Here is a 15,478-nt window from a genome sequence, read left to right as displayed (position 1 = left end):
ATAGGATCGCAAAATTTGCTGACTACAGTGTCGTAAAATCAGATTTTCTTGCGTTGACCGGGAATCGAACCCGGGTCAACTGCTTGGAAGGCAGCTATGCTCACCACTATACCACCAACACTTGATGTGTTTTAGTTTTACCGACACCACAAGCCATACGGTCACATTTTCAGACAAGCTTCCTGATCTCTCAAGAATGCTCGCCTAGTCTAAGTACACATTTCGCTGTTTCAAACTTTGCAAGCACACTGTTTATTGGAATAAGATGAAAAAAATCTATTGCAGAAATTTTAACTTGACTTGGGCACTTCCCAAAAATTGGGTTCTTCCAAACTGATACGGTTCAGATTTTCGAGAGCCGTGCTTAAAATGACCGTTATTGTACAAGAAAAAAAATTAAAAAACAAAAAACCCAAAGTGATTGACAATTTCCGAGAGTCATTCATATCTGATCTATGTAGAGCATGATCCAGCACAAAATTTTGTTGATTCAGCAACAAGAGCAGTAACAGTCGTTGAGAATGTTAAATAGGAACGCAAAATTTGCTGACTACAGTGTCGTAAAATCAGATTTTCTTGCGTTGGCCGGGAATAAAACCCGGGTCAACTGCTTGGAAGGCAGCTATGCTCACCACTATACAGCCAACACTTGATGTATTTTAGTTTTACCGAAACCACGAGCCATACGGTCACATTTTCAGACAAGCTTCCTGATCTCTCAAGAACGCTCGCCTAGTCTAAGTTCACATTTCGCTGTTTCAAACTTTGCAAGCACACTGTTTATTGGAATAAGATGAAAAAAATCTATTGCAGAAATTTTAAATTGACTTGGGCACTTCCCAAAAATTGGGTTCTTCCAAACTGATACGGTTCAGATTTTCGAGAGCCGTGCTTAAAATGACCGTTATTGTACAAGAAAAAAAATTGAAAAACAAAAAACCCAAAGTGATTGACAATTTCCGCGAGTCATTCATATCTGATCTACGTAGAGCATGATCCAGCACAAAATTTTGTTGATTCAGCAACAAGAGCAGTAACAGTCGTTGAGAATGTTAAATAGGAACGCAAAATTTGCTGACTACAGTGTCGTAAAATGAGATTTTCTTGCGTTGGCCGGGAATAAAACCCGGGTCAACTGCTTGGAAGGCAGCTATGCTCACCACTATACAGCCAACACTTGATGTATTTTAGTTTTACCGAAACCACGAGCCATACGGTCACATTTTCAGACAAGCTTCCTGATCTCTCAAGAACGCTCGCCTAGTCTAAGTTCACATTTCGCTGTTTCAAACTTTGCAAGCACACTGTTTATTGGAATAAGATGAAAAAAATCTATTGCAGAAATTTTAAATTGACTTGGGCACTTCCCAAAAATTGGGTTCTTCCAAACTGATACGGTTCAGATTTTCGAGAGCCGTGCTTAAAATGACCGTTATTGTACAAGAAAAAAAATTAAAAAACAAAAAACCCAAAGTGATTGACAATTTCCGCGAGTCATTCATGTCTGATCTACGTAGAGCATGATCCAGCACAAAATGTTGTTGATTCAGCAACAAGAGCAGTAACAGTCGTTGAGAATGTTAAATAGGAACGCAAAATTTGCTGACTACAGTGTCGTAAAATCTGATTTTCTTGCGTTGGCCGGGAATCGAACCCGGGTCAACTGCTTGGAAGGCAGCTATGCTCAACTCTATACCACCAACGCTTGATGCATTTTGGTTTTACCGACACCACGAGCCATACGGTCACATTTTCAAACAAGCTTCCTGATCTCTCAAGAACGCTTGCCTAGTCTAAGTTCACATTTCGCTGTTTCAAACTTTGCAAGCACACTGTTTATTGGAATAAGATGAAAAAAATCTATTGCAGAAATTTTAAATTGACTTGGGCACTTCCCAAAAATTGGGTTCTTCCAAACTGATACGGTTCAGATTTTCGAGAGCCGTGCTTAAAATGACCGTTATTGTACAAGAAAAAAAAATAAAAAACAAAAAACCCAAAGTGATTGACAATTTCCGCGAGTCATTTATATCTGATCTATGTAGAGCATGATCCAGCACAAAATGTTGTTGATTCAGCAACAAGAGCAGTAACAGTCGTTGAGAATGTTAAATAGGAACGCAAAATTTGCTAACTACAGTGTCGTAAAATCAGATTTTCTTGCGTTGGCCGGGAATCGAACCCGGGTCAATTGCTTGGAAGGAAGCTATGCTCACCACTATACCACCAACACTTGATGCGTTTTGGTTTTACCGACACCACGAGCCATACGGTCACATTTTCAGACAAGCTTCCTGATCTCTCAAGAACGCTCGCCTAGTCTAAGTTCACATTTCGCTGTTTCAAACTTTGCAAGCACACTGTTTAATGGAATAAGATGAAAAAAATCTATTGCAGAAATTTTAAATTGACTTGGGCACTTCCCAAAAATTGGGTTCTTCCAAACTGATACGGTTCAGATTTTCGACAGCCGTGCTTAAAATGACCGTTATTGTACAAGAAAAAAAATTAAAAAACAAAAAACCCAAAGTGATTGACAATTTCCGCGAGTCATTCATATCTGATCTATGTAGAGCATGATCCAGCACAAAATGTTGTTGATTCAGCAACAAGAGCAGTAACAGTCGTTGAGAATGTTAAATAGGAACGCAAAATTTGCTGACTACAGTGTCGTAAAATCAGATTTTCTTGCGTTGGCCGGGAATCGAACCCGGGTCAACTGCTTGGAAGGCAGCTATGCTCACCACTATACCACCAACGCTTGATGCATTTTGGTTTTACCGACACCACGAGCCAGACGGTCACATTTTCAAACAAGCTTCCTGATCTCTCAAGAACGCTCGCCTAGTCTAAGTTCACATTTCGCTGTTTCAAACTTTGCAAGCACACTGTTTATTGGAATAAGATGAAAAAAATCTATTGCAGAAATTTTAAATTGACTTGGGCACTTCCCAAAAATTGGGTTCTTCCAAACTGATACGGTTCAGATTTTCGAGAGCCGTGCTTAAAATGACCGTTATTGTACAAGAAAAAAAATTAAAAAACAAAAAACCCAAAGTGATTGACAATTTCCGCGAGTCATTTATATCTGATCTATGTAGAGCATGATCCAGCACAAAATGTTGTTGATTCAGCAACAAGAGCAGTAACAGTCGTTGAGAATGTTAAATAGGAACGCAAAATTTGCTGACTACAGTGTCGTAAATTCAGATTTTCTTGCGTTGGCCGGGAATCAAACCAGGGTCAACTGCTTGGAAGGCAGCTATGCTCACCACTATATCACCAACGCTTGATGTGTTTTAGTTTTACCGACACCACGAGCCATACGGTCACATTTTCAGACAAGCTTCCTGATCTCTCAAGAACGCTCGCCTAGTCTAAGTTCACATTTCGCTGTTTCAAACTTTGCAAGCACACTGTTTATTGTAATAAGATGAAAAAAATCTATTGCAGAAATTTTAACTTGACTTGGGCACTTCCCAAAAATTGGGTTCTTCCAAACTGATACGGTTCAGATTTTCGAGAGCCGTGCTTAAAATGACCGTTATTGTACAAGAAAAAAAATTAAAAAACAAAGAACCCAAAGTGATTGACAATTTCCGAGAGTCATTCATATCTGATCTATGTAGAGCATGATCCAGCACAAAATGTTGTTGATTCAGCAACAAGAGCAGTAACAGTCGTTGAGAATGTTAAATAGGAACGCAAAATTTGCTGACTACAGTGTCGTAAAATCAGATTTTCTTGCGTTGGCCGGGAATAAAACCCGGGTCAACTGCTTGGAAGGCAGCTATGCTCACCACTATACAGCCAACACTTGATGTATTTTAGTTTTACCGAAACCACGAGCCATACGGTCACATTTTCAGACAAGCTTCCTGATCTCTCAAGAACGCTCGCCTAGTCTAAGTTCACATTTCGCTGTTTCAAACTTTGCAAGCACACTGTTTATTGGAATAAGATGAAAAAAATCTATTGCAGAAATTTTAAATTGACTTGGGCACTTCCCAAAAATTGGGTTCTTCCAAACTGATACGGTTCAGATTTTCGAGAGCCGTGCTTAAAATGACCGTTATTGTACAAGAAAAAAAATTAAAAAACAAAAAACCCAAAGTGATTGACAATTTCCGCGAGTCATTCATATCTGATCTACGTAGAGCATGATCCAGCACAAAATGTTGTTGATTCAGCAACAAGAGCAGTAACAGTCGTTGAGAATGTTAAATAGGAACGCAAAATTTGCTGACTACAGTGTCGTAAAATCAGATTTTCTTCCGTTGGCCGGGAATCAAACCCGGGTCAACTGCTTGGAAGGCAGCTATGCTCACCACTATACCACCAACGCTTGATGCGTTTCGGTTTTACCGACACCACGAGCCATACGGTCACATTTTCAGACAAGCTTCCTGATCTCTCAAGAACGCTCGCCTAGTCTAAGTTCACATTTCGCTGTTTCAAACTTTGCAAGCACACTGTTTATTGGAATAAGATGAAAAAAATCTATTGCAGAAATTTTAAATTGACTTGGGCACTTCCCAAAAATTGGGTTCTTCCAAACTGATACGGTTCAGATTTTCAAGAGCCGTGCTTAAAATGACCGTTATTGTACAAGAAAAAAAATTTAAAAACAAAAAACCCAAAGTGATTGACAATTTCCGCGAGTCATTCATATCTGATCTATGTAGAGCATGATCCAGCACAAAATGTTGTTGATTCAGCAACAAGAGCAGTAACAGTCGTTGAGAATGTTAAATAGGAACGCAAAATTTGCTGACTACAGTGTCGTAAAATCAGATTTTCTTGCATTGGCCAGGAATCGAACCCGGGTCAACTGCTTGGAAGGCAGCTATGCTCACCACTATACCACCAACGCTTGATGCATTTTGGTTTTACCGACACCACGAGCCATACGGTCACATTTTCAGACAAGCTTCCTGATCTCTCAAGAACGCTCGCCTAGTCTAAGTTCACATTTCGCTGTTTCAAACTTTGCAAGCACACTGTTTATTGGAATAAGATGAAAAAAATCTATTGCAGAAATTTTAAATTGACTTGGGCACTTCCCAAAAATTGGGTTCTTCCAAACTGATACGGTTCAGATTTTCGAGAGCCGTGCTTAAAATGACCGTTATTGTACAAGAAAAAAAATTAAAAAACAAAAAACCCAAAGTGATTGACAATTTCCGCGAGTCATTCATATCTTATCTATGTAGAGCATGATCCAGCACAAAATGTTGTTGATTCAGCAACAAGAGCAGTAACAGTCGTTGAGAATGTTAAATAGGAACGCAAAATTTGCTGACTACAGTGTCGTAAAATCAGATTTTCTTGCGTTGGCCGGGAATCGAACCCGGGTCAACTGCTTGGAAGGCAGCTATGCTCACCACTATACCACCAACGCTTGATGCATTTTGGTTTTACCGACACCACGAGCCATACGGTCACATTTTCAAACAAGCTTCCTGATCTCTCAAGAACGCTCGCCTAGTCTAAGTTCACATTTCGCTGTTTCAAACTTTGCAAGCACACTGTTTATTGGAATAAGATGAAAAAAATCTATTGCAGAAATTTTAAATTGACTTGGGCACTTCCCAAAAATTGGGTTCTTCCAAACTGATACGGTTCAGATTTTCGAGAGCCGTGCTTAAAATGACCGTTATTGTACAAGAAAAAAAATTAAAAAACAAAAAACCCAAAGTGATTGACAATTTCCGCGAGTCATTCATATCTGATCTATGTAGAGCATGATCCAGCACAAAATGTTGTTGATTCAGCAACAAGAGCAGTAACAGTCGTTGAGAATGTTAAATAGGAACGCAAAATTTGCTGACTACAGTGTCGTAAAATCAGATTTTCTTGCGTTGGCCGGGAATCGAACCCGGGTCAACTGCTTGGAAGGCAGTTATGCTCACCACTATACCACCAACGCTTGATGTGTTTTAGTTTTACCGACACCACAAGCCATACGGTCACATTTTCAGACAAGCTTCCTGATCTCTCAAGAACGCTCGCCTAGTCTAAGTTCACATTTCGCTGTTTCAAACTTTGCAAGCACACTGTTTATTGGAATAAGATGAAAAAAATCTATTGCAGAAATTTTAAATTGACTTGGGCACTTCCCAAAAATTGGGTTCTTCCAAACTGATACGGTTCAGATTTTCGAGAGCCGTGCTTAAAATGACCGTTATTGTACAAGAAAAAAAATAAAAAAACAAAAAACCCAAAGTGATTGACAATTTCCGCGAGTCATTCATATCTGATCTATGTAGAGCATGATCCAGCACAAAATGTTGTTGATTCAGCAACAAGAGCAGTAACAGTCGTTGAGAATGTTAAATAGGAACGCAAAATTTGCTGACTACAGTGTCGTAAAATCAGATTTTCTTGCGTTGGCCGGGAATCGAACCCGGGTCAACTGCTTGGAAGGCAGCTATGCTCACCACTATACCACCAACGCTTGATGCATTTTGGTTTTACCGACACCACGAGCCATACGGTCACATTTTCAAACAAGCTTCCTGATCTCTCAAGAACGCTCGCCTAGTCTAAGTTCACATTTCGCTGTTTCAAACTTTGCAAGCACACTGTTTATTGGAATAAGATGAAAAAAATCTATTGCAGAAATTTTAAATTGACTTGGCCACTTCCCAAAAATTGGGTTCTTCCAAACTGATACGGTTCAGATTTTCGAGAGCCGTGCTTAAAATGACCGTTATTGTACAAGAAAAAAAATTAAAAAACAAAAAACCCAAAGTGATTGACAATTTCCGCGAGTCATTTATATCTGATCTATGTAGAGCATGATCCAGCACAAAATGTTGTTGATTCAGCAACAAGAGCAGTAACAGTCGTTGAGAATGTTAAATAGGAACGCAAAATTTGCTGACTACAGTGTCGTAAAATCAGATTTTCTTGCGTTGGCCGGAATCGAACCCGGGTCAACTGCTTGGAAGGCAGCTATGCTCACCACTATACCACCAACGCTTGATGTGTTTTAGTTTTACCGACACCACAAGCCATACGGTCACATTTTCAGACAAGCTTCCTGATCTCTCAAGAACGCTCGCCTAGTCTAAGTACACATTTCGCTGTTTCAAACTTTGCAAGCACACTGTTTATTGGAATAAGATGAAAAAAATCTATTGCAGAAATTTTAACTTGACTTGGGCACTTCCCAAAAATTGGGTTCTTCCAAACTGATACGGTTCAGATTTTCGAGAGCCGTGCTTAAAATGACCGTTATTGTACAAGAAAAAAAATTAAAAAAACAAAAAACCCAAAGTGATTGACAATTTCCGCGAGTCATTCATATCTGATCTATGTAGAGCATGATCCAGCACAAAATGTTGTTGATTCAGCAACAAGAGCAGTAACAGTCGTTGAGAATGTTAAATAGGAACGCAAAATTTGCTGACTACAGTGTCGTAAAATCTGATTTTCTTGCGTTGGCTGGGAAGCGAACCCGGGTCAACTGCTTGGAAGGCAGCTATGCTCACCACTATACCACCAACGCTTGATGCATTTTGGTTTTACCGACACCACGAGCCAGACGGTCACATTTTCAAACAAGCTTCCTGATCTCTCAAGAACGCTCGCCTAGTCTAAGTTCACATTTCGCTGTTTCAAACTTTGCAAGCACACTGTTTATTGGAATAAGATGAAAAAAATCTATTGCAGAAATTTTAAATTGACTTGGGCACTTCCCAAAAATTGGGTTCTTCCAAACTGATACGGTTCAGATTTTCGAGAGCCGTGCTTAAAATGACCGTTATTGTACAAGAAAAAAAATTAAAAAACAAAAAACCCAAAGTGATTGACAATTTCCGAGAGTCATTCATATCTGATCTATGTAGAGCATGATCCAGCACAAAATTTTGTTGATTCAGCAACAAGAGCAGTAACAGTCGTTGAGAATGTTAAATAGGAACGCAAAATTTGCTGACTACAGTGTCGTCAAATCAGATTTTCTTGCGTTGGCCGGGAATAAAACCCGGGTCAACTGCTTGGAAGGCAGCTATGCTCACCACTATACAGCCAACACTTGATGTATTTTAGTTTTACCGAAACCACGAGCCATACGGTCACATTTTCAGACAAGCTTCCTGATCTCTCAAGAACGCTCGCCTAGTCTAAGTTCACATTTCGCTGTTTCAAACTTTGCAAGCACACTGTTTATTGGAATAAGATGAAAAAAATCTATTGCAGAAATTTTAAATTGACTTGGGCACTTCCCAAAAATTGGGTTATTCCAAACTGATACGGTTCAGATTTTCGAGAGCCGTGCTTAAAATGACCGTTATTGTACAAGAAAAAAAATTAAAAAACAAAAAACCCAAAGTGATTGACAATTTCCGCGAGTCATTCATATCTGATCTACGTAGAGCATGATCCAGCACAAAATTTTGTTGATTCAGCAACAAGAGCAGTAACAGTCGTTGAGAATGTTAAATAGGAACGCAAAATTTGCTGACTACAGTGTCGTAAAATCAGATTTTCTTGCGTTGGCCGGGAATCGAACCCGGGTCAACTGCTTGGAAGGCAGCTATGCTCACCACTATACCAACAACGCTTGATGCATTTTGGTTTTACCGACACCACGAGCCATACGGTCACATTTTCAAACAAGCTTCCTGATCTCTCAAGAACGCTCGCCTAGTCTAAGTTCACATTTCGCTGTTTCAAACTTTGCAAGCACACTGTTTATTGGAATAAGATGAAAAAAATCTATTGCAGAAATTTTAAATTGACTTGGCCACTTCCCAAAAATTGGGTTCTTCCAAACTGATACGGTTCAGATTTTCGAGAGCCGTGCTTAAAATGACCGTTATTGTACAAGAAAAAAAATAAAAAAACAAAAAACCCAAAGTGATTGACAATTTCCGCGAGTCATTTATATCTGATCTATGTAGAGCATGATCCAGCACAAAATGTTGTTGATTCAGCAACAAGAGCAGTAACAGTCGTTGAGAATGTTAAATAGGAACGCAAAATTTGCTGACTACAGTGTCGTAAAATCAGATTTTCTTGCTTGGAAGGCAGCTATGCTCACCACTATATCACCAACGCTTGATGTGTTTTAGTTTTACCGACACCACGAGCCATACGGTCACATTTTCAGACAAGCTTCCTGATCTCTCAAGAACGCTCGCCTAGTCTAAGTTCACATTTCGCTGTTTCAAACTTTGCAAGCACACTGTTTATTGGAATAAGATGAAAAAAATCTATTGCAGAAATTTTAACTTGACTTGGGCACTTCCCAAAAATTGGGTTCTTCCAAACTGATACGGTTCCGATTTTCGAGAGCCGTGCTTAAAATGACCGTTATTGTACAAGAAAAAAAATTAAAAAACAAAAAACCCAAAGTGATTGACAATTTCCGCGAGTCATTCATATCTGATCTATGTAGAGCATGATCCAGCACAAAATGTTGTTGATTCAGCAACAAGAGCAGTAACAGTCGTTGAGAATGTTAAATAGGAACGCAAAATTTGCTGACTACAGTGTTGTAAAATCAGATTTTCTTGCGTTGGCCGGGAATCGAACCCGGGTCAACTGCTTGGAAGGCAGCTATGCTCACCACTATACCACCAACGCTTGATGTGTTTTAGTTTTACCGACACCACAAGCCATACGGTCACATTTTCAGACAAGCTTCCTGATCTCTCAAGAACGCTCGCCTAGTCTAAGTACACATTTCGCTGTTTCAAACTTTGCAAGCACACTGTTTATTGGAATAAGATGAAAAAAATCTATTGCAGAAATTTTAACTTGACTTGGGCACTTCCCAAAAATTGGGTTCTTCCAAACTGATACGGTTCAGATTTTCGAGAGCCGTGCTTAAAATGACCGTTATTGTACAAGAAAAAAAATTAAAAAACAAAAAACCAAAAGTGATTGACAATTTCCGCGAGTCATTCATATCTGATCTATGTAGAGCATGATCCAGCACAAAATGTTGTTGATTCAGCAACAAGAGCAGTAACAGTCGTTGAGAATGTTAAATAGGAACACAAAATTTGCTGACTACAGTGTCGTAAAATCAGATTTTCTTGCGTTGGCCGGGAATCGAACCCGGGTCAACTGCTTGGAAGGCAGCTATGCTCACCACTATACCACCAACGCTTGATGCATTTTGGTTTTACCGACACCACGAGCCAGACGGTCACATTTTCAAACAAGCTTCCTGATCTCTCAAGAACGCTCGCCTAGTCTAAGTTCACATTTCGCTGTTTCAAACTTTGCAAGCACACTGTTTATTGGAATAAGATGAAAAAAATCTATTGCAGAAATTTTAAATTGACTTGGGCACTTCCCAAAAATTGGGTTCTTCCAAACTGATACGGTTCAGATTTTCGAGAGCCGTGCTTAAAATGACCGTTATTGTACAAGAAAAAAAATTAAAAAACAAAAAACCCAAAGTGATTGACAATTTCCGCGAGTCATTCATATTTGATCTATGTAGAGCATGATCCAGCACAAAATGTTGTTGATTCAGCAACAAGAGCAGTAACAGTCGTTGAGAATGTTAAATAGGAACGCAAAATTTGCTGACTACAGTGTCGTAAAATCAGATTTTCTTCCGTTGGCCGGGAATCGAACCCGGGTCAACTGCTTGGAAGGCAGCTATGCTCACCACTATACCACCAACGCTTGATGTGTTTCAGTTTTACCGACACCACAAGCCATACGGTCACATTTTCAGACAAGCTTCCTGATCTCTCAAGAACGCTCGCCTAGTCTAAGTACACATTTCGCTGTTTCAAACTTTGCAAGCACACTGTTTATTGGAATAAGATGAAAAAAATCTATTGCAGAAATTTTAACTTGACTTGGGCACTTCCCAAAAATTGGGTTCTTCCAAACTGATACGGTTCAGATTTTCGAGAGCCGTGCTTAAAATGACCGTTATTGTACAAGAAAAAAAATTAAAAAACAAAAAACCCAAAGTGATTGACAATTTCCGCGAGTCATTCATATCTGATCTATGTAGAGCATGATCCAGCACAAAATGTTGTTGATTCAGCAACAAGAGCAGTAACAGTCGTTGAGAATGTTAAATAGGAACGCAAAATTTGCTGACTACAGTGTCGTAAAATCAGATTTTCTTCCGTTGGCCGGGAATCGAACCCGGGTCAACTGCTTGGAAGGCAGCTATGCTCACCACTATACCACCAACGCTTGATGTGTTTCAGTTTTACCGACACCACAAGCCATACGGTCACATTTTCAGACAAGCTTCCTGATCTCTCAAGAACGCTCGCCTAGTCTAAGTACACATTTCGCTGTTTCAAACTTTGCAAGCACACTGTTTATTGGAATAAGATGAAAAAAATCTATTGCAGAAATTTTAACTTGACTTGGGCACTTCCCAAAAATTGGGTTCTTCCAAACTGATACGGTTCCGATTTTCGAGAGCCGTGCTTAAAATGACCGTTATTGTACAAGAAAAAAAATTAAAAAACAAAAAACCCAAAGTGATTGACAATTTCCGCGAGTCATTCATATCTGATCTATGTAGAGCATGATCCAGCACAAAATTTTGTTGATTCAGCAACAAGAGCAGTAACAGTCGTTGAGAATGTTAAATAGGAACGCAAAATTTGCTGACTACAGTGTCGTAAAATCAGATTTTCTTGCGTTGGCCAGGAATCGAACCCGGGTCAACTGCTTGGAAGGCAGCTATGCTCACCACTATACCACCAACGCTTGATGTGTTTTAGTTTTACCGACACCACAAGCCATACGGTCACATTTTCAGACAAGCTTCCTGATCTCTCAAGAACGCTCGCCTAGTCTAAGTACACATTTCGCTGTTTCAAACTTTGCAAGCACACTGTTTATTGGAATAAGATGAAAAAAATCTATTGCAGAAATTTTAACTTGACTTGGGCACTTCCCAAAAATTGGGTTCTTCCAAACTGATACGGTTCAGATTTTCGAGAGCCGTGCTTAAAATGACCGTTATTGTACAAGAAAAAAAATTAAAAAACAAAAAACCCAAAGTGATTGACAATTTCCGCGAGTCATTCATATCTGATCTATGTAGAGCATGATCCAGCACAAAATGTTGTTGATTCAGCAACAAGAGCAGTAACAGTCGTTGAGAATGTTAAATAGGAACGCAAAATTTGCTGACTACAGTGTTGTAAAATCAGATTTTCTTGCGTTGGCCGGGAATCGAACCCGGGTCAACTGCTTGGAAGGCAGCTATGCTCACCACTATACCACCAACGCTTGATGCATTTTGGTTTTACCGACACCACGAGCCAGACGGTCACATTTTCAAACAAGCTTCCTGATCTCTCAAGAACGCTCGCCTAGTCTAAGTTCACATTTCGCTGTTTCAAACTTTGCAAGCACACTGTTTATTGGAATAAGATGAAAAAAATCTATTGCAGAAATTTTAAATTGACTTGGGCACTTCCCAAAAATTGGGTTCTTCCAAACTGATACGGTTCAGATTTTCGAGAGCCGTGCTTAAAATGACCGTTATTGTACAAGAAAAAAAATTAAAAAACAAAAAACCCAAAGTGATTGACAATTTCCGAGAGTCATTCATATCTGATCTATGTAGAGCATGATCCAGCACAAAATTTTGTTGATTCAGCAACAAGAGCAGTAACAGTCGTTGAGAATGTTAAATAGGAACGCAAAATTTGCTGACTACAGTGTCGTCAAATCAGATTTTCTTGCGTTGGCCGGGAATAAAACCCGGGTCATCTGCTTGGAAGGCAGCTATGCTCACCACTATAACACCAACGCTTGATGCATTTTGGTTTTACCGAAACCACGAGCCATACGGTCACATTTTCAAACAAGCTTCCTGATCTCTCAAGAACGCTCGCCTAGTCTAAGTTCACATTTCGCTGTTTCAAACTTTGCAAGCACACTGTTTATTGGAAAAAGATGAAAAAAATCTATTGCAGAAATTTTAAATTGACTTGGCCACTTCCCAAAAATTGGGTTCTTCCAAACTGATACGGTTCAGATTTTCGAGAGCCGTGCTTAAAATGACCGTTATTGTACAAGAAAAAAAATTAAAAAACAAAAAACCCAAAGTGATTGACAATTTCCGCGAGTCATTTATATCTGATCTATGTAGAGCATGATCCAGCACAAAATGTTGTTGATTCAGCAACAAGAGCAATAACAGTCGTTGAGAATGTTAAATAGGAACGCAAAATTTGCTGACTACAGTGTCGTAAATTCAGATTTTCTTGCGTTGGCCGGGAATCAAACCAGGGTCAACTGCTTGGAAGGCAGCTATGCTCACCACTATATCACCAACGCTTGATGTGTTTTAGTTTTACCGACACCACGAGCCATACGGTCACATTTTCAGACAAGCTTCCTGATCTCTCAAGAACGCTCGCCTAGTCTAAGTTCACATTTCGCTGTTTCAAACTTTGCAAGCACACTGTTTATTGTAATAAGATGAAAAAAATCTATTGCAGAAATTTTAACTTGACTTGGGCACTTCCCAAAAATTGGGTTCTTCCAAACTGATACGGTTCAGATTTTCGAGAGCCGTGCTTAAAATGACCGTTATTGTACAAGAAAAAAAATTAAAAAACAAAGAACCCAAAGTGATTGACAATTTCCGAGAGTCATTCATATCTGATCTATGTAGAGCATGATCCAGCACAAAATGTTGTTGATTCAGCAACAAGAGCAGTAACAGTCGTTGAGAATGTTAAATAGGAACGCAAAATTTGCTGACTACAGTGTCGTAAAATCAGATTTTCTTGCGTTGGCCGGGAATAAAACCCGGGTCAACTGCTTGGAAGGCAGCTATGCTCACCACTATACAGCCAACACTTGATGTATTTTAGTTTTACCGAAACCACGAGCCATACGGTCACATTTTCAGACAAGCTTCCTGATCTCTCAAGAACGCTCGCCTAGTCTAAGTTCACATTTCGCTGTTTCAAACTTTGCAAGCACACTGTTTATTGGAATAAGATGAAAAAAATCTATTGCAGAAATTTTAAATTGACTTGGGCACTTCCCAAAAATTGGGTTCTTCCAAACTGATACGGTTCAGATTTTCGAGAGCCGTGCTTAAAATGACCGTTATTGTACAAGAAAAAAAATTAAAAAACAAAAAACCCAAAGTGATTGACAATTTCCGCGAGTCATTCATATCTGATCTACGTAGAGCATGATCCAGCACAAAATGTTGTTGATTCAGCAACAAGAGCAGTAACAGTCGTTGAGAATGTTAAATAGGAACGCAAAATTTGCTGACTACAGTGTCGTAAAATCAGATTTTCTTCCGTTGGCCGGGAATCAAACCCGGGTCAACTGCTTGGAAGGCAGCTATGCTCACCACTATACCACCAACGCTTGATGCGTTTCGGTTTTACCGACACCACGAGCCATACGGTCACATTTTCAGACAAGCTTCCTGATCTCTCAAGAACGCTCGCCTAGTCTAAGTTCACATTTCGCTGTTTCAAACTTTGCAAGCACACTGTTTATTGGAATAAGATGAAAAAAATCTATTGCAGAAATTTTAAATTGACTTGGGCACTTCCCAAAAATTGGGTTCTTCCAAACTGATACGGTTCAGATTTTCAAGAGCCGTGCTTAAAATGACCGTTATTGTACAAGAAAAAAAATTTAAAAACAAAAAACCCAAAGTGATTGACAATTTCCGCGAGTCATTCATATCTGATCTATGTAGAGCATGATCCAGCACAAAATGTTGTTGATTCAGCAACAAGAGCAGTAACAGTCGTTGAGAATGTTAAATAGGAACGCAAAATTTGCTGACTACAGTGTCGTAAAATCAGATTTTCTTGCATTGGCCAGGAATCGAACCCGGGTCAACTGCTTGGAAGGCAGCTATGCTCACCACTATACCACCAACGCTTGATGCATTTTGGTTTTACCGACACCACGAGCCATACGGTCACATTTTCAGACAAGCTTCCTGATCTCTCAAGAACGCTCGCCTAGTCTAAGTTCACATTTCGCTGTTTCAAACTTTGCAAGCACACTGTTTATTGGAATAAGATGAAAAAAATCTATTGCAGAAATTTTAAATTGACTTGGGCACTTCCCAAAAATTGGGTTCTTCCAAACTGATACGGTTCAGATTTTCGAGAGCCGTGCTTAAAATGACCGTTATTGTACAAGAAAAAAAATTAAAAAACAAAAAACCCAAAGTGATTGACAATTTCCGCGAGTCATTCATATCTTATCTATATAGAGCATGATCCAGCACAAAATGTTGTTGATTCAGCAACAAGAGCAGTAACAGTCGTTGAGAATGTTAAATAGGAACGCAAAATTTGCTGACTACAGTGTCGTAAAATCAGATTTTCTTGCGTTGGCCGGGAATCGAACCCGGGTCAACTGCTTGGAAGGCAGCTATGCTCACCACTATACCACCAACGCTTGATGCATTTTGGTTTTACCGACACCACGAGCCATACGGTCACATTTTCAAACAAGCTTCCTGATCTCTCAAGAA

General features: G+C 39.5%; 8 non-coding genes across 8 annotated transcripts; all 8 read right to left on the bottom strand.

The window, feature by feature from the left end:
- Positions 1-2,689: 2,689 nt before the first annotated feature.
- TRNAG-UCC (transfer RNA glycine (anticodon UCC)) lies at positions 2,690-2,761 on the bottom strand. Its single transcript has one exon. It is a non-coding gene; the product is annotated as a tRNA-Gly (tRNA).
- Positions 2,762-5,329: 2,568 nt separating this feature from the next.
- On the bottom strand, positions 5,330-5,401 carry TRNAG-UCC (transfer RNA glycine (anticodon UCC)). Its single transcript has one exon. It is a non-coding gene; the product is annotated as a tRNA-Gly (tRNA).
- Positions 5,402-5,857: 456 nt separating this feature from the next.
- TRNAG-UCC (transfer RNA glycine (anticodon UCC)) lies at positions 5,858-5,929 on the bottom strand. The gene has a single exon. It is a non-coding gene; the product is annotated as a tRNA-Gly (tRNA).
- A 456-nt stretch (positions 5,930-6,385) lies between these two features.
- On the bottom strand, positions 6,386-6,457 carry TRNAG-UCC (transfer RNA glycine (anticodon UCC)). Its single transcript has one exon. It is a non-coding gene; the product is annotated as a tRNA-Gly (tRNA).
- A 3,065-nt stretch (positions 6,458-9,522) lies between these two features.
- On the bottom strand, positions 9,523-9,594 carry TRNAG-UCC (transfer RNA glycine (anticodon UCC)). The gene has a single exon. It is a non-coding gene; the product is annotated as a tRNA-Gly (tRNA).
- A 456-nt stretch (positions 9,595-10,050) lies between these two features.
- Positions 10,051-10,122, bottom strand: TRNAG-UCC (transfer RNA glycine (anticodon UCC)). Its single transcript has one exon. It is a non-coding gene; the product is annotated as a tRNA-Gly (tRNA).
- A 2,040-nt stretch (positions 10,123-12,162) lies between these two features.
- TRNAG-UCC (transfer RNA glycine (anticodon UCC)) lies at positions 12,163-12,234 on the bottom strand. The gene has a single exon. It is a non-coding gene; the product is annotated as a tRNA-Gly (tRNA).
- Positions 12,235-15,330: 3,096 nt separating this feature from the next.
- Positions 15,331-15,402, bottom strand: TRNAG-UCC (transfer RNA glycine (anticodon UCC)). Its single transcript has one exon. It is a non-coding gene; the product is annotated as a tRNA-Gly (tRNA).
- Between the last annotated feature and the right edge of the window lie 76 nt (positions 15,403-15,478).

Source organism: Pelobates fuscus, chromosome 3 (genome assembly GCF_036172605.1).
Source record: "Pelobates fuscus isolate aPelFus1 chromosome 3, aPelFus1.pri, whole genome shotgun sequence".
Taxonomy (NCBI): domain Eukaryota; kingdom Metazoa; phylum Chordata; class Amphibia; order Anura; family Pelobatidae; genus Pelobates; species Pelobates fuscus.
Note: the sequence above shows the minus strand (reverse complement) of the source record. Positions and strands in the feature narration are given on the sequence as shown.